The sequence below is a fragment of the Malaclemys terrapin genome, chromosome 11 (assembly GCF_027887155.1).
Source record: "Malaclemys terrapin pileata isolate rMalTer1 chromosome 11, rMalTer1.hap1, whole genome shotgun sequence".
Lineage (NCBI taxonomy): Eukaryota > Metazoa > Chordata > Testudines > Emydidae > Malaclemys > Malaclemys terrapin.
In genome coordinates, this window is record NC_071515.1 from 40,189,048 (window position 1) to 40,204,494 (window position 15,447).

At 44.8% G+C, this 15,447-nt stretch overlaps 1 protein-coding gene across 4 annotated transcripts in view; it reads right to left on the reverse strand.

Annotated features, from left to right (window-relative positions):
• Window positions 1-15,447, reverse strand: part of RAPGEF4 (Rap guanine nucleotide exchange factor 4) — a 223,578-nt gene that overhangs the window by 142,130 nt on the left and 66,001 nt on the right. Inside the window, exon 1 of one of the 4 annotated variants that reach the window (XM_054044611.1) lies at window positions 9,214-9,395. The exons of the other annotated variants lie outside the window; for them this stretch is intronic. The gene's annotated coding sequence lies outside the window, so the exon portion shown is untranslated. Of the gene's footprint in view, window positions 1-9,213; window positions 9,396-15,447 lie in introns of those variants that run through there. 4 annotated transcript variants of the gene reach the window in all.

The window sequence follows — 15,447 nt, forward strand, 5'->3', positions numbered from 1 at the left end:
CAACTAGTCCATCAGGCCCACTGCCCAAAAGAGGCAGGGAGAGGGAGAAAGTAGACAAAACCATGCTTCTGCACCCCGCCTTGCTGGCTAGCAGAGTTGATTGGCTGCATGATGGGAACATGCTGTGCCCCTCAAACAGAGTAGCAGTGCAAACACTCCATTTGTGCAGGAGGGACCTCCAATGCAAGGCCCCCTCAAGAGCCTAAAATGGTACAGGTTAGACCTTCATGGATTCAATTTTAAAATGAAACTGTTGATTTTTTTGTAGACAGAAATGTGTAAGAAATGCTGTGTAACCAAAACATGCTTCACAATTATAGTCTGAACTTCGATTATTATTATACATTTTTCACTATAAAGCCCTTTGGTCACAGGATCTATTGGTGTGGGACATGTGCTCCTTTAAGATTCTGGGCCCTCTTGATTCCACTATAGTCAATGGCAGCATTTCCATTAAGCTCAGTGGGAGCAGGAATGTTCTGTAGACTGTTTGGATGAATAGCACAGATATAAGCAAATTTTATATGCAAAAGCTACATCAATAAGTCACCTGCTGCTCTGAAACTGCAATAAATGTCCATTACCACGTTTTCTCTCTTTTCTACACTGTACGCAAAACTATATTTAGATAATATTCAAGTATTGATAAAACAGAAAACAGAAATAAAAGTCATGTGTGCGTCTAGCGAAATAGCCACTGTTTACACTCAAACACTCAGCATAATAAATAAATACATGGGCCAGAGTTCAGCTTTGAAGGAAGAGGATGTGCCTCTCATTCACTAATGGGAGTGCACACACTCATTCCAAGGTCAAAACTGGCCCACAGACAGGCATCTTATTAAAAAAAAAAGTCAGTAAACTCCAGTCTCTTGGGTTAGAAAATAAAATCCCTGAAATCTGGAGGGAAAGCAATTGAATACCAGCTTTCTCAATGTGCAAAGCAGTACATTGTTAGTTAGTGGCTCTAACTGAAGTCCACTTATTTTATGAAGCTTTGTAGAAAACCCACAGTGGCAAACATTTATTTAAAAATCTCATTGTGAAAGCAGCTGTATTCCACTTTGGAGAATGCAGAATTGCTGACCCATTAAAAATAATAATCCTGGCAGAAATCTAAACACATTGTGGCTGATTACAGAACTAAAAAGAGAAGATAAAGCTTTTAATTGTTGCGGTACGTTTTAAAAGCCAGCATAATCTCCCAAAGTTTAAGTGAATGCAGGTCACAGAAAGTAGGATTGCTTTACTTTACTAACAGAACCCTGTTCCATCAATGTAAACCAGGATTGATTATACTACTGTTATGTCTGCAAAAGGGGAATATTGCAGTGTTTTCTGACTCTCCTCTAAAAGTAGTGCTGTATACTCATATACTGTACACTGATATTATAGGTCCAAACAGGTCACTTCAAAACAAAGTCATGTTTCCCCAAAAAACTGTTAAAGTTCTCTTTTCTAACCCTAACTCTGGACTGAATGGAGGATGCTACTACAACCTTCATGATTCAGCATGCCTTAGGGTAGGTCTATACTTACCTCCGGGTCCGGCGGTAAGCAGTCGATCTTCTGGGATCGATTTATCGCGTCTTGTCTAGACGCGATAAATTGATCCCGGAAGTGCTTGCCGTCGACACCGGTGCTCCTGCTCCGCGAGAGGAGTACGCAGAGTCGACGGGGGAGCCTGCCTGCCGCGTCTGGATCCGCAGTAAGTTCGAACTAAGGTACTTCGACTTCAGCTACGTGAATAACGTAGCTGAAGTTGCGTATCTTAGTTCGAAGTGGGGGGTTAGTGTGGACCAGGCCTTACATAGCCACAACTCCCTTTGAAATAAAGGGGAATTTTGGGTCGGCAAGGTATGCACAACTGGGTTCTGAGACTCACAGATCTATAACATGTTATGATACTATGAGGAGATGAGTACTATAGGAATAACAGTAAATAAAAGCCAAGTAAAACTGTAAAATCAGAAACCTTACCAGTAACAGTATTGTTTATTTTAGTTTCTTAGGCCTGGTCTACACTATGAGTTTAATTCGAATTTAGCAGCGTTAAATTGAATTAACCCTGCACCCGTCCACACAACGAAGCCATTTATTTTGAAATAAAGTGCTCTTAAAATCAATTTCTGTACTCCTCCCCGACGAGTGGAGTAGCACCAAAATCGATATTGTCATTTTGAATTAGGGTTAGGGTGGCCGCAATACGATGGTATTGGCCTCCGGGAGCTATCGCACAGTGCACCATTGTGACCGCTCTGGACAACAATCTGAACTCGGATGCACTGGCCAGGTAGACAGGAAAAGCCCCGTGAACATTTGAATTTCATTTCCTGTTTGCCCAGCACAGGAGAGCATAGGTGACCACAGAGAGCTCATCAGCACAGATAACCATGCAGGCCGATAATCGAAAAAGAGCACCAGCATGGACCGTACAGGAGGTACTGGATCTGATCGCTATATGGGGAGAGGATTCAGTGCTAGCAGAACTTCGTTCGAATAGACGAAATGCCAAAACTTTTGAAAAAATCTCCAAGGGCATGATGGAGAGAGGCCACAATAGGGACTCAGAGCAGTGCCGCGTGAAAGTCAAGGAGCTCAGACAAGCCTATCAGAAAACAAAGGAGGCAAACGGTCACTCCGGGTCAGAGCCGCAGACATGCCGCTTCTACGCTGAGCTGCATGCAATTCTAGGGGGGGCCGCCACCACTACCCCACCTCTGACCGTGGATTCCGAGGCGGGGATAATCTCATCAGCCACACCTGAGGATTCTGCGGACGGGGAAGAGGAGGAGGAGGAGGACGAGCTTGCAGAGAGCACCCAGCACTCCGTTCTCCCCAACAGCCAGGATCTTTTTCTCACCCTGACTGAAGTACCCTCCCAAGCCTCCCAAGCCAGTACCCAAGACCATGACCCCATGGAAGGGACCTCAGGTGAGTTTACCTTTTAAAATATAAAACATGGTTTAAAAGCAAGCGTTTTTAATGATTACTTTGCCCTGAGGACTTGGGATGCATTCGCAGCCAGTACAGCTACTGGAAAAGTCTGTTAACATGTCTGGGCTGGAGCGGAAATCCTCCAGGGATATCTCCATGAAGCTCTCCTGAAGGTACTCCAAAAGCCTTTGCAGAAGGTTTCTGGGCAGTGCAGCCTTATTCCGTCCTCCATGGTAGGACACTTGACCACGCCATGCTAATAGCAAGTAATCTGGTATCATTGCATGACAAAGCCTGGCAGCGTATGGTCCCGGTGTTTGCTGGCATTCAAGCAACATCCGTTCTTTATCTCGCTGTGTAATCCTCAGGAGAGTGATATCGCTCATGGTAACCTGGTTGAAATAAGGGAATTTAATTAAGGGGACAGAGGTGGCTGTTCCTATTGGGCTGTTTGCCTGTGGCTGAAAAGAAATCCTTCCCTGCAGTTAGCCAAGCGCGTGGGGGCGGGGGGGGAATTGGCGCTGAGCTTTTCGCCTTTGGCTAGCAGGGATCTTCCCTGATACCAGCCACGCGGTGGGGGGAGGGATAAAGCGATCATCCCAGAGAATTGGATGGTGGGGGGGGGTTAGTTTGTTTTCTGCTGCTGAAGGTTAACAGGAAAACCGCAGCAGTCAACGGGCTTTGCTTGGTATGTGGGAAAGGAGAGCGCAGAAGCCGAAAGACAATGGCTTACCATGGCCGCATGCAAGCTGAATTCTGTTGCCCGGACCTGTGTCTGTGATCTCTAACACCAAAGCCACAGGCACTCAATATTAAGATGGAAAATGCGACCTTGTACTGAAATCACATGTGCTTTGTAATGTGAATAGTGTTGTTCACCATGAAAGAGTATAAGCATTGTTCTATAAAATGTATCATTTTAAAAACTTCTCTCCTTTTTTTCATCCCTCCAGCAGCTGTAAATTTTTCAAGCCTCCCTCCTCCATCCCGAAGGCTATCTCAGATAAGGTGGCGGAGAAAGAGGACGCGAGACAAGATGTTCTCGGAAATAATGGAATGCACCCGCAATGAAACAGCTCATTTGAATGAGTGGAAGGACACGGTATCTAAATACAGAAAAGTTGCCAGTGAATGTGAGGTCATGAGGGACGCTCGAGATGAGAGGTGGCAGGCTGCAACGCTGGGGCTGCTGCGTGATCAAACGGACATGCTCCGGCGTCTGGTGGAGCTTCAGGAACGGCAGCAGGATAATAGACTGCTGCTGCAGCCGCTGTATAACCTCCCTCCCCCCTCACCATGTTCCATAGCCTCCTCACCCAGATGTGTAAGAACGCGGGGTGGGGGGAGTGGGGGGAGGCTCCGTGCACCCTCCCACTCCACCCCAGTGGACAGCCCAACCAAAAGGCGGTCATTATATTGAATTTTTTCAGTGGCCTTTTACTTCCCTCCTATCCTCCTCCCAAACCTCACCCAGGTTATCTTGTCGGTTCTCTCCCTATGTTTATAATCAATTAATAAAGAATACATGATTTTTAAACGATAGTGACTTTATTTCCTTTAAAAGCAAGCTGTGATTTAAGGGGGGAGGGTGGTTTGCTTACAGGGAATGAGTCAATCAAGGGGGCGGGTTTTCAACAAACAGAACTTTCATACCGTAGCCTGGCCAGTCATGAAACTGGTTTTCAAAGCTTCTCTGATGTGCAGCGCTTCCTGGTGTGATCTTCTAATCGCCCTGATGTCTGGCTGCACATAATCAGCAGCCAGGCAATTTGCCTCAGCCTCCCACCCCGCCATAAAGGTCTCCCCCTTACTCTCACAGAGATTGTGGAGCACACAGCAAGCAGCAAGAACAATGGGGATATTGGTTTGGCTGAGGTCTGATCGAGTCAGTAACGAGCGCCAGCGACCTTTTAAACGGCCAAATGCACATTCTACCACCATTCTGCACTTGCTCAGCCTGTAGTTGAACAGCTCCTGACTCCCGTCCAGGCTGCCTGTGTATGGCTTCATGAGCCATGACATTAAGGGGTAGGCTGGGTCCCCAAGGATAACTATAGGCATTTCAACATCCCCAACAGTTATTTTCTGGTCCGGGAAGTAAGTCCCTTGCTGCAGCCGTTTAAACAGATTAGTGTTCCTGAAGACGCGAGCGTCATGAACTCTTCCTGGCCAGCCCACGTTGATGTTGGTGAAATGTCCCTTGTGATTCACAAGTGCTTGCAGCACTATTGAAAAGTACCCCTTGCGGTTTATGTACTGGGTACCCTGGTGCTCCGGTGCCAAGGTAGGGATATGGGTTCCATCTATCGCCCCACCACAGTTAGGGAATCCCATTGCAGCAAAGCCATCCACTATGACCTGCACATTTCCCAGAGTCACTACCTTTCGTAGCAGCAGCTCAGTGATTGCTTTGCATCACAGCAGCACCCACAGTAGATTTGCCCACTCCAAATTGATTCCCGACTGACCAGTAGCTGTCTGGCATTGCAAGCTCCCACAGGGCTATCGCCACTCGCTTCTCAACTGTGAGGGCTGCTCTCATCTTGGTATTCTGGCACTTCAGGGCAGGGGAAAGCAAATCACAAAGTTCCATGAAAGTGCCCTTACACATGCGAAAGTTTTGCAGCCACTGGTAATCATCCCACACCTGCAACACTATGCGGTCCCACCAGTCTGTGCTTGTTTCCCGGGCCCAGAATCGGCGTTCCACGGCTATAACCTGCCCCATTAACAGCATGATCTCCAAAGCACCAGGGCCCAAGGTTTGATAGAATTCCATGTCCATGTCCTCATCACTCTCGCCGCCGCGCTGCCGTAGCCTATTCCTCGCCACCTGGTTTTGCAGGTTCTGGTTCAGCATAAACTGCACAATAACACGTGAGGTGTTTACAATATTCATGACTGCTGTCTTGAGCTGAGCGGGCTCCATGCTTGCTGTGGTAGGGCGTCTGCACTGTTCACCCAGGAAAAAGGCGCGAAACGGTTGTCTGCCGTTGCTTCCCTGGAGAGGGGGGTGACTGCCTGGGGTGCCGAGCTTGGGGGGCACTGCCTGAGCTGTACTCGACAGAAGAGGAGAAAAAAGGTGACTTTATGGTTAGCCACCTTCAGGCTCCCCTGATCCAAAAGCCAGCAAGTGAGTGGGTCTGTTCCCACCTTATAGTCAGAGCAGCCCTGGGGCTTTTCCAGAAGCCAGGGATCACTCAGGCATAGGGGCTGGCACCCCTTCTGTGCCTTTTGCTCCAGGGGCCAGGAAAGGATAGCATGGGAAGCTGCTACATATAAGCCAGCCAGGGCTCTATGCCATCCAGGGATTCACCTAGGCAGGGGGATTCTTCAGACAGCAGTTTAAACCAGTTTTACAATTGGCTCTGTGTTGCTGGAGCAGCGCAAAACAGTCCAAGTAGAGGTCAGGATCTGCCTAATAATGCTCTATACCTGTATGTTATATACTTGAAATTTGAACTGAGAGTCCACAAGACTGGTCACGCCAGTGTTGTGGCTGATCTCTTGTTCATTCTGTTAGGCAATCCTTGGCTTAATTCTGTAGCTCCTAGAGAAATGGGTAACTCAGGGGATGGATGGAGTAACTCAGGGGACTGGTATTGGGATAATACTGATGCATGTTAAAAATTAATACTAACTGGCCTATGTGAAATGTGTCCTTCTCGGGCCATTCCCAACAAGAAGGAACTGTATGCACATTATTAAAACACCATCACTATTGGCATTAACTGGCACTGTTCTGGCAGTGTCAGTAGAAGGCCAAATTGGCAATACTGTGACTGAGTAACAGCACGGTCCCTTGTTTGTTGCTGAGGAACAGCTACCAGCTTTCCATAGCTGGTCAGAAAATAAATATTTCCCCATAATTTTTTTTCTGACTTTTTGGTAAAAAGTTTATCAAAATATTGCCATTCAGAAAAACCACCATCCTGCCTTATTCTCCTGCTTTCCTCGATAGGCCAGGCTACCTGGTCAAACTGCATCCTCTATGATGCTCTAGTTTCAATTTTCAGGTTGCAGTTTTTCAACAACAAATTCCAAAGGAAGCGGACACTGTTCACAAAAAAATAATTTAATCTAATTTTCCATTCAAGAACAGAAAATTTTCAACCAGCCCTAGTTCTGTTCCTTACTTGACAAAACAAGTCTAACCCATTATTATATATTTGATGTTATGCCACAGATTTATATGGCAGTTCAAAGAAGAAATAAAAATAGAGGACTGCCCCATAGAGTTATTAATTTAATACCTCATTAGAGCATCAGAATGACAGTGAAAAGGGATTAAGGCAACTGATAATCTCTCTCTCGGACTCGCTCGCTCTGTCTCTCTCTCTCTCTCTCTCTCACACACACACACTTTTTAAAGCCAATTTCCTAACTTGATGCATACCTCATTCGACATTTGCCTCAAGTTGGCCATTTACTCTGCTGGGAAGGAGAACAAGCTACCACTATGTTATAGCACATCACTTCCCCCTTGTCCATTCTAGTTTTAGTAAATATGGTGAAAATATCAAAAGCAGCACCTTCACTTTGCTTAATGCTTAGCCCAAACCAAACACAAGACAGAGAAAATGGGAGGCTAAAATGCAGTTGCTGAAAGTGACTAGGGCAACAGCTTCACAACCATCCACAACATTTCCAACTGCTTCAGGGAGAAGCCAATTTTAGAAAATACACTTCTACCCTGATATAACGCTGTCCTCAGGAGCCAAAAAATCTTACCGCATTATAGGTGAAACCACGTTATATCAAACTTGCTTTGATCGCCAGAGTGCGCAGCTTCCCCCCCCCCACCCCCGGAGCACTGCTTTACCACATTATATCCGAATTCATGTTATATCGGGTCGCGTTATATCGGGGTAAAGGTGTATACATTTAGGCTCTCTCTGTTTCTAAGCTTCCTTTGTTTATTATATTTGGCAACACTCATACCATTGTAAAATAAATGGACACTCTCATGTATTTTTAGATAACTCCGGGCTTACTTCATCAACAGTTCCAAAAATTAGGAAGCATATGTCTGCAGAATCAAAGGCATTGAATATATTGTAGCTGGGTGAAAGTTTGTTTTTTTACTAAATAATAGAAACAGTAGTCCCAATTTCATATTAAAAAGGATAATGCAATTATTTAAAAAGAATTCCCTTCCACAGAAGCCCAGAAAAGCACAAATTCCCCCTCAGTTCTACTTTTTACACTCCATACATTAGCTTCCCTGAACCACTACCCCACCCTAAAAGAATATTTCAACACATCATTCAAACGGTTTCTTAAATACATTTCAAAAATTTCCCCACCCTTGAGGTACACAGCAAAATCATCTACAGACTTTCCCTCATCTTTCTCTGAAATAGTAAGGGAAACTCTAAGTTTACATTTCTGTACCTTTTTAAGTTCATACTTCTATCTTTGAACAAAAGCACCACCTCAACATCTGAACAGTAAAATTCATCTTCCCTTTTCACTTGCCTATGCATTATTTAAGCATGCTGCTCTGAATTCTAGCATTAGGGTTTTCCATGGAGCAACAATCAACAACAGCTTTATAATCTGGTACAGCAGGAAACATGGGATATGCAGGATAGTTTCACACATTTGTTTGATATGTTTATCCTCAACAATTAAATATGATAATCCAATTTGGTGAAAAATAAACTGAAATCAGATCTGCTGCAAAAACTTTTTAAATGTAATTTTCAGCCTAGCAATCAATGCTTATTCAGTTTCCATGTCATCTCTGTCTTCTCGCTTTGCAGATGCTCAAGTGACGTTAAATTAAACAATTGCACAAAATTTAAGAACTGCAGGAAAATTACCATCCACACTTAATTCTGGAATTCAAAAAGGTCCTTAGAAAACACCCTTCAATGATTATTTTTCCTAATAGCAAAAATAAAACAATACAAACACTCTCACAGTAAAAGTAGAATACATTTGAGACATTCTACTTGTATTTTAAGTCATTTTAAAATATAACACTACAATGGTGAAAATGAGGTACCCCTAAAATATATTAAAAGACTGAGCTGCTAATGAAAAATGTCCAAGTAACCTCTAAGTGAGCTGTGTATTGAAACAGACAGCAACACTAAAGTATTTATCGTTTACAGACATACACAACATCAAACTATTATCTAGTAAGTACTATACTTTACTCCAGGACATTTACCCTAAATTTGTGTAAACTAAAAACACAGGCTTGTAAATCACAGGCTCAAACCTGTAATTACAACACAGAGAAAAAAAATTAAGAAATCTTAAACTTACAATGATGGGTTATCATAAGTCCAGCACAGCAAGTAGCCCTAAGGGTACATTTTAGATTTTTTATCCATGCTCTGTTCTTCTCTCTGATGTGACTATTCAGGCACATGGTCAAGTTGCAATCAGCTTCTCTCTTAGTGATGTATGAGAGCTGTGCTGATTTATCTAGTCTTTCTGCAGCAGATTAGCACTAATGTTTCTGCTTCTGCATCCTACCTTTCTTTAGCAGTAGGCTCTGCGTTATCATTGGCAATCCAAATTAAAGAGCCAGTAAATGTAGCCCAGACTTTTTTTTCCTGTGAAACAACTGCTAGGCAGTTAGCCTCACACAAGAATACCGCTGTTTAATCTATTGAACCTCCTTTTCAATATCCCTGCTGAGAATGGCAGTCAGAGACATAGAAGGGTGGGTCCAATAAGACTGCTGTAGTCCAAAGGTCTTTTTATGATTTATTCTATTACAAGGAATATATTCTTGTGCAGATTGCCCCAAACAACGGAACAGCTGCAATATAGAAACATAGGTTTTTCACTATTTGTAACACAATATGTACATATACAGTGAAATCTAGTTTATCCAGAGGACATGGCCAACATGAAATTTAGACAAACAAAGTTTTTTAAAATATCAAGGATGCTGGGGAGAAATGAACTCATGTGAATAAGGAAGATTTCACTATATTACAATATATGTGCTTGTTATAAACTCTCTTTCTCTTGCTCCTTTTTTGTTTCTAAAATGGTATTTTTTAAACATTTGCCCCCACATTTTTTCTCATGTTGTCCCTTAGGTTAGGAATATTTTACACTGTGGAAATGATGAAATCAGCATACTTCGCTATAAAATGTTGTAAGAACAAACTGAATGACCGGTTTTGTCTTTCCAGTAAACAAGTAGTATTTTATCAATAAAACACCATTTTTAATTCATGAAGTTTTCAGTTCAAGCCACCCTGAGACACAATAGTTTAAATTTTCATAAAGACTTTTAAAACTGTTTAGGAAAAAAGTAAATGTCTGAGAACATTTATTCATGGAAATTTTGAACATGCTGACAAGTTTGCTCATATCACTGCTCTTCCTAGATGGTTTCTCCTCTTGAATACAGAAAAGGATTAGTATTCCTTTCTGCCCTTAAGAAACAAACATGGTTCTTGAATATTATTAAATAAGCATCCAATTCATGCCACTTAAACACTAGGAATATCTGAGTAGCAGACAAGATTCTTGGAGCCCTAATCTCTGATTATTACCAGCATTAACTTTAAATACAAGTTATATGGAGCTTTCTAGGCTAAGCATGAAACACCAAAAAAGGATTTACAATTCTTTTACTGTTCATTTACTATTTTATGATAAGCCCTAAAACAAAACATAAAAAGCTGCTATTTTAGTTCACTTATTTAAATAATAATAGCAATTAAAAATGCAGCACCTTTCATCTTCTCAAAGTGCTTTACAGATTTTATATATACACAGATTTTATATATTCACCCACCAATGAAGCGCAGCCAGTACACCGATGGATGTAACAATGGTTCAAAAGCATGCAACAACGCTTTAGGACAGGAAATACAGAAGAAGACTATATCCAGCTGAAACGGATGGAGGAATTTTAAGCAGGCACAATGTGGTTATCCAAATTGGAATTTGTCCTGGACAGATAAACACTTCTACCCTTGCAAAAAGGCATGGTAGAATTTTTAATGGCCACAAGTAAACAGGCCCTCCCCCTTTGAAAAATGGTATCCTTCAGCGACAAGCGCACTCAAACTTAATAGGGCACTGATTTAATATTGATTCAAAAGAATCACCAATACCACTCTCTTCAGCACTTAAGATTTCATTGGAAGTTCTTCCATACAAGTATTGTGCAAAACTAAAAACAGAGTCCAGTTACTATTGCATTGCAGTGGTGCATTAAGTCCAAATTATATCCATAGTTATTCACCTGCACAAATACAGTACAACACTTGCAGACTCTTTGGAATGAAAGTGTTATACAATACATCTTTACCTATCAGAAGTGTGGTCCTTTAGGGTATCTCTACACCAGGGGTGGGCAAACTTTTTGGCCTGAGGGCCACATTTGGTTTCGGAAATTGCATGGAGGGCCAGTTAGAGAAGGGGGTTGTGGCCCGCCCCCCATCTTCTATCTGCCCCCGCCCCGAGACCCCTGCTTCATCCACCCTCCCTGTCCCCTGACCACCCCCGGAACCTCTGCCCCTGACTGCCCCCTGCCGCCCCATTCAACCCCTCCTCTCATTCCTGACAGCCCCTCCGGGACCCCTGCCCCATCCAACCACCCCTTCTCTCTGTCCCCTGACTGCCTCCGGAACCCCTGCCTCTGACTACCCCCCCGCTGCCCCCATCCAACCCCTCCTCTCATTCCTGACTGCCCCCCCCCCGGGACCCCTGCCCCCATTCAACCCCCCTGTTCCCCGCCCTCTGACCGCCCCGACCCATATCCACACCCCCACCCCCTGAACTCCCCTGCCCTCTATCCAACCCTGCTCCCCCGCTCCCTTACTGTGCTGCCAGGAGCACCAGTGGCTGGTGGCGCTACAGCTGTGCTGTCTGGCTGGAACCAGCCCTGCCGTCACCACCGCGCAGCATTGGGTCAGGCCGGGCTCTGCAGCTGCGCCGCCCCAGAAGCTCGCAGCCCCGCCGCCCAGAGCATTGCGCCGGTGGCGGAGCGAGCGAGCTGAGGCTGCGGGGGAGGGGGAACAGCAGGGGAGGAGCCGGGGGGTAGCCTCCCGGGGCAGGAGCTCAGGGGCCGGGCAGGAGGATCCCGCGGGTCGTAGTTTGCCCACCTCTGCTCTACACTATAGCTGCGAAGTGTGATTCCCAGCTCAGGTAGACATAGTAGTGTGTTAAAAAGAACAGAGTAGCTGCGGCTAATCCAAGCTATGGCTCGTGTTGCCATGGCCACACTCCTATTTAGCATGATACTTGAGCAGAGCTAGTACATGTAACTCTACCCTAGCTGGGAATTACACCTTCCAGCTGCAGTGTAGACATAGCCATAGAAAATTAGATTGACCCAGCTATATCGCTCAGGAATGTGAAAAATCCAATCCCCTAGCAATGTAGTTAAGCCAACCTAAGTCCCCATGTAGACAGCACTAGATCCTACCTATCACTTCCTTGAGAGGTGGATTACCTACACCAACTGGAGAACCAATCCTGTCCGGGTAGACAGTGTTTACACAGAAGTGCTGCAGCTGTAGCATTTCAAGTGTAGACAAGCCCTTACGTTTTGTCTAGACTAGACTTTCTCGTCCTGTTTTAATGAGTGAATCTGAATTAACTGGCAATCAATTAACTAACTCCTTTGTAAATGCTAATTTAGATACTCCTGGAATAAATATTGTGGGGGGGGGGGAGGGGAATCTACAAAGGTGTTAGTTAATTTGAGCTAATTGACACTCAGTGAACTCAAATTACTACAGGACCACAAACTAAATTAGAAAAAGCTTTCAGGCATATCTACATTAGAAATTTATGCAGGTATTGCACCATGGGTAGGGATGTATACAGCCATACACCTTTGTGTAAATGCAATTATACTGGTATAACAGTGCTTTTGCCAGCACAAGTTATTTTGTTGACTGAACCAATACGCGCTATACCAACAAAAGCACTTTTATGCTAGTATAAACTGTGACTACACAAAGGGTTTGCTGCTATAGTTATACCAGCAAAATTTTCTAGTGTACACTAGGCCGGTACAGCACCAAAGGAAGTTTGCATGATTTACTACACCTCTACCCAATTTCTGACCAAATAATGGTACTTCTTAGGTTAACTCTTTTTCAGCTTAAAAATGAATTTAGTGCTTGTGATTTATACTGGATTTACAGCCTTGGAGTTTGAGCATTCTACCTAACCACAGTACTAGTACAGCACAGGAAACTGTGGTGTAGGCTTTCTGATACTGACCTATCTCTGTATCCCAAAACTGGTCTGGAGAAATCACCACTTGGGATGAGAAGGTAGATAAGGCTCCAGGCCCATTAGGTCCTTGGTTTAATACTGCCAACAAGGGTGCCAATTACTGACAATTATGGTGATGTAAACACCTTTTCATTAGGAAGTGGACTGAGACCAGAATCTAAATTTCATATAGGCCTTGTCTTCATTAGGAAAAATGGTGTGTTAAACAACACATGCTGAAACTAGTGTAGACATGACAAGTTTTAACATTTGTGAGCTGGTCGAGATAAATCCTAGGCTTCCCACTAGGTTTAGCTCAACAAGCTAACATGCATTAAAACTACAACTATCTTGTCTACATTAGTATTTCAACACGTTAAATACACACCTTTTTTTGTACAATAGACATGGCCATAATGTAGGTCGTAGACTAGGTATCAGATTGACTCAGTCATTGTTACTATCTGTAGAAAGGATGCAGTTTCCAAACATGTATCCCCCTTGTGGCCTTGTGTGCCACTGCAGTTGCCTGCCTCAGTTTCCCTTCAGGTTCATGGAAATAATCCACTCAAATCCAAAAATCCTTAAAATAATATTCCCCTCTCTTGGAGTCTAATTTATTCTATATTAGAGGTGGGCAAACTATGGCCCACGGGACTGTCCCGCCCGGCCCCCGAGCTCCTGGCCCAGGACGCTCGCCCCTGGCCCTTCCCCTGCTGTTCTCCCTCCCCCGCAGCCTCAGCTCACTCACTCTGCTGCCAGCGCAATGCTCTGGGTGGCAGGGCTGTGAGCTCCTGGGGCAGCACAGCTGCAGAGCCCTGCCTGACCCGGTCTTTGTGCTGCGTTGTGGCGGCGGCGGCATGGCCCAGCTCTTGCCAGGAGTCGTGGCTTTAGCTCCGCCAGTCACCGGTGCTCCAGGAAGTGAGGTAAGGGAGCAGGGAGCGAGGGGGGCGCAGTTGGATAGAGGGCAGGGGAGTTCAGGGTGGTGGGCAGGGGGGCGGATAGGGGCTGGGGCGGTCAGGAGGGAAACAGGGGGTTGAATGGGGGCAGGGATCCTGGGGGTGCAGTCAGGAAGGAGCGGGGGTTGGATGGGGTGGCAAGGGGCAGTCAGGGGTAGGGGTTCCAGGGGCAGTCAGGGGACAGGGAGAAGGGGTGGTTGGATGGGGCAGGGGTCCTTGGGGGGGTCGTCAGGAATGAGTGGAGGGGTTGGATGGGGCGGCAGGGGTCTGGGGGCAGTCAGGGGACAGGGAGCGGGGGGTGTGTGGATGGGGCAGGAGTCCTGGGCAGGGTGGCAGATAGGAAGTGGGGGCCGGGCCACGACCCCCTCCCCTAACCAGCCCTCCATACAATTTACGAAACCCGATGCGGCCCTCAGGCCAAAAAGTTTGCCCGCCCCTGTTCTATATAGTCCAGCTCCCAAGAGAGACATTCTTTCACTCAACCTGAGGTTCAGGATTGCCACAGCCCTCCTTTTGGGACTTTGTTGTGGTAGAGTCCTCCTCTCAGCAAGCTTTTCCTGACAGAGTGTGGAGACTCCTTTTGAGTCACCACTCTCTTCCCATTCATTACTTGACAACTCCCCTGACCCTTCCGAGGTGGTTCTAATTACAGTAGAACCTCAGAATTACCATCGTCTCAGGAATGGAGATTGTTTGTAACTCTGAAATGTTCCTAACTCTGAACATAACATTATGGTTGTTCTCTTAAAAGTTTATAACTGAACATTGATTTAATACAGCTTTGCAACTTTATTATCCAGAAGAAAATGCAGCTTTTAACTATCTTAATTAAAATGAAACAAGCACAGAAAGTTTCCTTACTTTGTCAAATCTTTTTTTTTAAAACTTTCCCTTTATTTTTTTAGTAGTTTACATTTAACACAGTACTGTACTGTGTCCCTCCACTCTTTTTTTTTTTTTTTGGTCTCTGCTGCTGCCTTTATGCATACTTCTGATTCCAAATGAGACGTGTGGTTGACTGGTCAGTTCGTAACTCTGGTGTTTGTAACTCTAAGGTTCTACAGTACCCCAAACTCCTGTCTGAGCCAGCTGGGAGAAGGGGAGCCTTGCAAGGTTCCTGGTCCTTTAAAGGTTCCTGGTCCTTTAAAGGAACAATGGCCTGGTTTTCCTATATCATCCCTATCCCAGACACTAACTATTCCTTGAGACTATCTTCCTCTCAACCAGTGTACGTTTTGGTTATTCTTTCAGCCTTCATTCACCTTCCTCAGACACCTAGAATGGGGTAACTGGCCTCTCAAACAACCTCCTCTGGCCTTAAAATCCCAGTATCTCATTACAC